A 7500-nucleotide genomic window follows, 5' to 3' on the forward strand; every position below is an offset into this window, starting at 1 on the left:
GGGGGGTTGCGGCAGTCCCGACTTGCCGCCGTCGAAATGACGGATCCCTGGCACAGCGCTGCGCATGCGATCGGATCGTGAAATCTCAACGGGGGACGAGGCCCGGACCCCCTCTGAACTGCAACCGAGCAGAGACCTCTCACTTCGACGCGGACGTCGTTCGAAGGCACCAATCCTATAATCCAGATTGCATCCGAGTCTCTTCTTCGCCCCGTGGGGAATCCACGCTTTCGATCACGGGCATTCGATGTGACCCTCGACCTCGACGGCGCTGGACCCGTAGCTTGGCCATCCAGCACATCACTGCAGGGCTGAGTGTCTGCACATTGCCGAGATTTCGGGGGTGGGGAGGAGGCCAGCTCCATCCCCTACACGATTCAGGGTCTCGAACCGACAATGATCCTACTGCAGGTTCACCTACGGTAACCTTGTTATGACTTCTCCTTCCTCTAAATGATAAGGTTCAGTGAACTTCTCACGACGTCGTCGACAGGAACCACCGTCGTCACCGTGATCCGAACACTTCACCGGATCATTCATCATTAACAGAATTAACTAGACAAATGGCTCCACCAACTAAGAACGGCCATGCACCACCACCCATAGAATCAAGAAAGAGCTCTCAATTTGTCAATCCTTACTATGTCTGGACCTAGTAAGTTTCCCCGTGTTGAGTCAAATTAAGCCGCAGGCTCCACTCCTGGTGGTGCCCTTCCGTCAATTCCTTTAAGTTTTAGCCTTGTGACCATACTCCCCCCGGAACCCAAACACTCTGATTTCTCAGAAGGTGCTGGCGGAGTCCTTAGAGCAACATCCACCGATCCCTAGTCGGCATCGTTTATGGTTGAGACTAGGACGGTATCTGATCGTCTTCGAGCCCCCAACTTTCATTCTTGATTGATGAAAACATCCTTGGCAAATGCTTTCACAGTGGTTCGTCTTCCATAAATCCAAGAATTTCACCTCTGACAATGAAATACGAATGCCCCCGACAGTCCCTATTAATCATTACTCTGGTCCCGAAGGCCAACGGAACAAGACCAGACTCCTATCGCGTTATTCCATGCTAATGTATTCAGAGCGTAGGCTTGCTTTGAGCACTCTAATTTTTTCAAAGTAACAGCGCTGGAACCGCGACCCAGCCAATTAAGGCCAGGAACACACCGCCGGCAGAAGGGACGTGAGGGCCAGTGCACACCCAGAAGGCGGACCGACCGTGACGACCCAAGGTCCAACTACGAGCTTTTTAACTGCAACAACTTAAATATACGCTATTGGAGCTGGAATTACCGCGGCTGCTGGCACCAGACTTGCCCTCCAATGGATCCTCATTAAGGGATTTAGATTGTACTCATTCCAATTACCAGACTCGATGAGCCCAGTATTGTTATTTATTGTCACTACCTCCCCGTGTCAGGATTGGGTAATTTATGCGCCTGCTGCCTTCCTTGGATGTGGTAGCTGTTTCTCAGGCTCCCTCTCCAGAATTGAACCCTAATTCTCCGTCACCCGTCACCACCATGGTAGGCCTCTATCCTACCATTGAAAGTTGATAGGGCAGAAATTTGAATGAAGCATCGCCAGCACAAAGGCCGTGCGATCCGTGAAGTTTTCATGAATCACCGAAATAGCGGGCGAGCCCGCGCCGGCCTTTTATCTAATAAATGTATCCCTTCTGAGAGTCAAGATTTGGTGCACATATTAGCTCTAGAATTACTACAGTTATCCGAGTAGCAAAGTACCATCAAAGAAACTATAACTGATTTAATGAGCCATCCGCAGTTTCACAGTCTGAAATAGTCCATACTTAGACATGCATGGCTTAATCTTTGAGACAAGCATATGACTACTGGCAGGATCGACCAGGTAGCTTCTAACAACGAGGGGACCCCCAAGACCTGCTACAGCCAAGGGATGCCTGCCGCGATGGGAATTCGAAATTTGCATTCACTCCGTCATGCATCCAAACATAATCTGCCGCACAAGCAACAAGAATGACGTTCACAGCACATGCAGGACTCGCAGCGCTCAAAGATTTTGCACAAGAGGAAAGTGTCCCATCATCGACCAGAGAGGGCTGAACAGGGAGCCTCGATTCACAGGCACCTGGGAAGAACATCCCGTATGGAACCCTTTACCCTCAAACTCGCTGCCGCCACTACTCCGAAAGAAGCCTCGAGTCTGTATGAGATGCACCGCGCACGTAGCCACCTCAATTGTAAGGCTACTCAGAGACATCCATTTCCTAGGCATATGCCTCCTACACGCCTGTTGAGGTGCACCCGCACAGACAAAATCCTTCTCGATCGCAACAAACATTTTCCCATGACGAAGAGCTGGTTGCCGAAGTGCCAACGGAGACCACCATGCTGAAGGGTGAAGGGCCGTGTGAGTCGAAAACATGGCTGGTTATGCGATTGGCAGGGGCATCACTGTGTACATGACCACCTTAATTATAAGGCCGCTCGAGGGCATCATGTATAAGAACACCCCCTCCGCACATTTACAGGTGATGAGAGCCCTCCCGCATACACGGACATGTCTAACCTCTGGCAAATATCTCCTTTCCCAGCACAGCCTCGCTAACCGTTCCCCGTGACACGTGATCTACCAGCGCACGTACAGAAAAGTTCCTACGGCTGAACACTCACACTAGCGTTGTCGGACAAGCTTCAATCTCACACACATGCACATACCGAAGAACTGGCACCGCGAGGGAACCACCCACAAGCACCCACATCTCGGTAAAAAGCATTCGTGCGATTTCTTCCCCTAGACAGACACGTTGGGCCTGCACTTGTCGGAGCATTGCAAGGACGAGCACTCTGGTTTGCAGGAGCCTGAGAAGAACATCTCGTACGAAATCCGTTCCCCCAAAATGCTCGAATCACAAATGCTCGCAGTAGGGTCGTAATGCAAAGATGTACACCGCGCACGCGACCGAGTAAGGACACTCAGAGACATCCATTTCCCAGGCATATGCCCCCTACACGCTTTTTGGTGCACCCCGTACAAACGGCCATACTTCGACAAGCCCTCCCAGAATTTCGCATCTGAAGAGAGAGATGAAATGCCTTGGGCTTTTTGTCCACACAATGCAAACACCGAACACTCTCTTTAGGGGGGAGCTGAAGAAGAGTATCTCCCGCAGAACCCACGAGCTGCTGCCATTCGGATCGCACAGGGCAGGACAGGGCATGGAGAGTTTCCGCATCCAAACAAAAATTATCGGTAATACTCTACGCTTCTACTAGCCCGGACCACAAAAGGCTGTCACGACAGTGCCATGCACTTCTGTAGGATGAGACAGTGAAGAGGCGAGCACGCACCGAGAACGCACTAGCGAATAAATTATGCGGCAACCAAACCTTTCGCCGGCCCCCCTCTCAATCCCAAGGCTCTACCGATCGGAAAAAACTTAGGGTGGAGAGTGGACCCTTGATGAAATTAGGGATGTCGAGCAATGCACCCGTGCAACCATCTCTTTCCTTCTTCCCGTCCGGGCAGGATAAAAATGCAATGATAGAACATGCCAATGAGACGGAGCCCTTGGCTAAAAGATACAACTCCATACACACTCAGCAACAAGCGCATCTTAGAATCGAACACCAAATGTGCAGTGTGTTGCAAGCCATGCAGACACCTACATATAGGGTATATCCATCAAAACAAAGCGACAAGTACTTCCCACCAGCTTTGCCATTGCGATTACCGAATGGGATAATACTCACCGCCACAGATTAATGACCATCATTACCGTCTCGGAATAGATACAAGCACATCGAGCTTCATCCGATCAACTGGATGAATTTCACCTTGAAGGGGCCCAATCCAAAAGTTCCAGAGGTCATCTCCTGGAACTCTCAAGAACAAGGCCCATCTTACATGCAAACTCTGCTACTGCACAAACATAGGTTGCAATTAAAGAGAAATTGCAAGGCCGTCACAATGGCCCGAGGCCAATGCTCCGACTAAGTCAATTTTCTCTTGCAATCACCATGCCGCCATTCACAGAGAGATCTCCCCATTCACTTGTGACGCGATGCACAATCCAAGGGCTAGACACAAGCTCGCCCTTGAAAGGCCACTTTCCAAGGCATCCCCCGATGACACATTGGAATGACAACCACTGTCGAACCATTTCCCCATGTTGTGCCGATCGAGTTGGCACAGAGCCGCTAGACGAGGGCTCCTGTTTTAGATCGAGTTTTAAAATCACCAAGAAGACGCGGTGAGGGTTGGCAACCGCTGCCAAACCTTTTTCCGAAATTGCACCAGCTGAGTGACTAGAAAACATGCTTTACGTGATAGGCATGCAAAAAAATTTGCTAGAGCGCCAAGCACCCACCTCATGGCTGTAGAGACAAGGGCTCGCCATTAGATCAACTTCAAAATTGCTGAACAGACGCGCTGTAAAATGGCAACCGCTGCCAAGTCTCTTCCGTAGTTGCGTCGGTCGAGTGATCAAAGAAGGTGATCTAAGAGAGGGTCCAAGCGTAGGCATTCGTTGGGGGATTCAGGCCAATGGCATAAATTTATGCAATACCCGAGCAACATTGGACGGAGGTGCTAGACGAGGGCTCCCGTTTTAGATCGATTTTTAAAGTCACCAAGTAGACGCGGTGAGGGCTGGCAACTACTGCCAAACCTTTTTCCGAAATTGCGCCAGCTGAGTGACAAGAAAACATGATCTAAAGGAGAGTCCAGGTATAGCACCCTCGAGGGTGGGCTTCATGCCCCTCTAATTGATTCAACGTCGGCGTCCACCGTTTCAAAAACCAACATATCCATCCGCCCTGACAGAGGCGTTGAATCAATGAGGGGGGCACGGGAGAGGCTCGCGGCAACCACCTCTCCCATTGTAGCCGTGATAGGCATGCAAAAAATTTTTGCTAGAGCGCCAAGCACCCACCTCATGGCAAGACAAAAGGGCTCGCCATTAGATCAACTTTGAAATCGCAGAACAGACGCGGTGTAGAATGGCAACCGCTGCCAAGTCTCTTCTGTAATTGCGTCGCTCGAGTGATCGAAAAAGGTGATCTAAGAGAGGGTCCAAGCGTAGGGCATTCGTTGGGGTAATCGTGCCGATGGCAAAAATTTATGCAATACCCGAGCAACACCGGACGGAGGTGCTAGACGAGGGCTCCCGTTTTAGATCGAGTTTTAAAATCACAAAGAAGACGCGGTGAGGGCTGGCAACTACAGCCAAACCTTTTTTCGAAATTGTGCCAGCTGAGTGACAAGAAAACATAATCTAAAGGAGAGTCCAAGAATAGCACCCTCGAAGGTGGGCTTCATCCCCTTCTAATTGATTCAATGTCGGTGTCCACCGTTTCAAAATTCGACATATCCATCCGCCCTGACAGCGGTGTTGAATCAATGAGCTGGGCACAAGAGAGGCTCGCGGCAACCACCTCTCCCATTGTAGCCGCGATAGGCTCGCAAAAAATTTTGCTAGAGCGCCAAGTACCCACCTCATGGCTATAGACAAGGGCTCGCCATTAGATCAACTTCAAAATCGCAGAACGGACGCGGTGTAGAATGGCAACCGCTGCCAAGTCTCTTCCGTAATTGCGTCGGTCGAGTGATCGAAGAAGGTGATCTAAGAGAGGGTCCAAGCGTGTAGGCATTCGTTGGGGGATTCGCGGCAATGACAAAAATTTGTGCAATACCCGAGCAACACCGGACGGAGGTGCAAGACGAGGGCTCCCGTTTTAGATCAAGTTTTAAAATCACCAAGTAGACGTGGTGAGGGGCTGGCAACCACTGCCAAACCTTTTTCCGAAATTGCGCCAGCTGAGTGACAAGAATACATGATCTAAAGGAGAGTCCAGGAATAGCACCCTCGAGGGGGTGGGCTTCATGCCCCTCTAATTGATTCAACGTCGGCGTCCACCGTTTCAAAATCCGACATTTCCATCTGCCCTGACAGCGGCGTTGAATCAATCAGGGGGGCACGGGAGAGGCTCATGGCAACCACCTCTCTCATTGTAGCCGCTATAGGCATGCAAAAAATTTTGCTAGAGCGCCAAGCACCCACCTCATGGCTAGAGACAAGGGCTTGCCATTAGATCAACTTCGAAATCGCTGAATAGACGCGCTGTAGAATGGCAACCGCTGCCAAGTTTCTTCCGTAGTTGCGTCGGTCGAGTGATCGAAGAAGGTGATCTAAGAGAGGGTCCAAGCGTAGGCATTCATTGGGGGATTCGCGCCGATGGCATAAATTTATGCAATACCCGAGAAACACCAGAAGGAGGTGCTAGACGAGGGCTCCCATTTTAGATCAAGTTTTAAAATCACCAAGTAGACGCGGTGAGGGCTGGCAACCACTACCAAACCTTTTTCCGAAATTGCGCCAGCTGAGTGACAAGAAAACATGATCTAAAGGAGAGTCGAGAAATAGCACCCTCGAGGGTGGGCTTCATGCCCCTCTAATTGATTCAATGTCGGCGTCCACCGTTTCAAAAGTCGACATATCCATCCGCACTTGAAGGGTCGACTTGGTGGGGTGACTCTATGAACGGACCTAAAGAGTTGACTTGGTGAGAGTACTTGGTGGGGTGACTCGATGAAAGGACTTAAAGAGTCGACTTGGTGAGAGTACTTGGTGGCTCGACTTTATGAGCAGACTTAAAGAGTCCACTTGGTGAGAGTGGGCCTAACGGGGCGACGTGGTGAGTGGGCCTAATGGGGCGAGTTGGTGGGGCGACTTGGCGAGTGGTATGAGAGAGCCGACGTGGTGAGGCGACTCGGCGAGTTGGTTCGTTGAGATGACATGGTGAGCTGACTTGGCGAGTCGACCTGGCGAGTGAACTTAAAGAGTCGACTTGGCAACGTACTCGAGTCGACTTGGTGAGGCGACCTGGCGAGCAGGCTCAAAGAGTCAACATGGTGAGGTGACTCATGGTGAGGAGCTATCCTTGAGGCGACTTGGTGGGCCTACTTGATTAGTCGACTTGGTGAGCCGACCTGACGAGCTGACACAGTGAGCGGGCTTAAAGAGGCGACGACTTGGTGGGGTAACTCGGCAAGCCAACTTATCGAGGCGAGATGGTGAGTCGACTTGGTGAGCTGACTTGGTGAGCGCACTTAAAGAGTCAACTTCGTGAGGTGACTCGCCGAGTTAGCCCGCTGATGCGACTTGGGCGGGCCAACCTGGCGAACGAACTTAAAGAGGCGACTTGGGCGGGCTGACCTGGTGAGCGAACTTAAAGAGTTGACTTGGCAACGTACTTGAACAACCGACTTGGTGAACTGACATGGTGAGTGGGCTTAGAGAAGAAACTCGGTGGGGCAACTTGGCGAGCACACCTACTGGGGCAAGGTGGTAAAACGACTAGGTGATTCGACTTGGTGAGCTGACTTAGGGAGCTGACTTGGTGAGCGAACTTAAGGGGTCGACTTGGTGAGGCAACCTGAATAGTTGACTCGGTGAGGTGACTTGGGGAGCCGACATGGTGAGCGGTCTTAAAGAAGAGGCGACCTGGTGGGGCAACCTGG

The 7500-nt window shown here is 51.1% G+C and overlaps 1 pseudogene; it reads right to left on the reverse strand.

Moving 5' to 3' along the window:
- Nucleotides 1-394: 394 nt before the first annotated feature.
- LOC149573384 (18S ribosomal RNA) lies at nt 395-1869 on the reverse strand (annotated as a pseudogene).
- Between the last annotated feature and the right edge of the window lie 5631 nt (nt 1870-7500).

This window comes from Cupressus sempervirens, chromosome 2, assembly GCF_028749045.1.
Source record: "Cupressus sempervirens isolate cs-2001-9-10 chromosome 2, ASM2874904v1, whole genome shotgun sequence".
NCBI classification, from domain to species: Eukaryota; Viridiplantae; Streptophyta; class Pinopsida; order Cupressales; family Cupressaceae; genus Cupressus; species Cupressus sempervirens.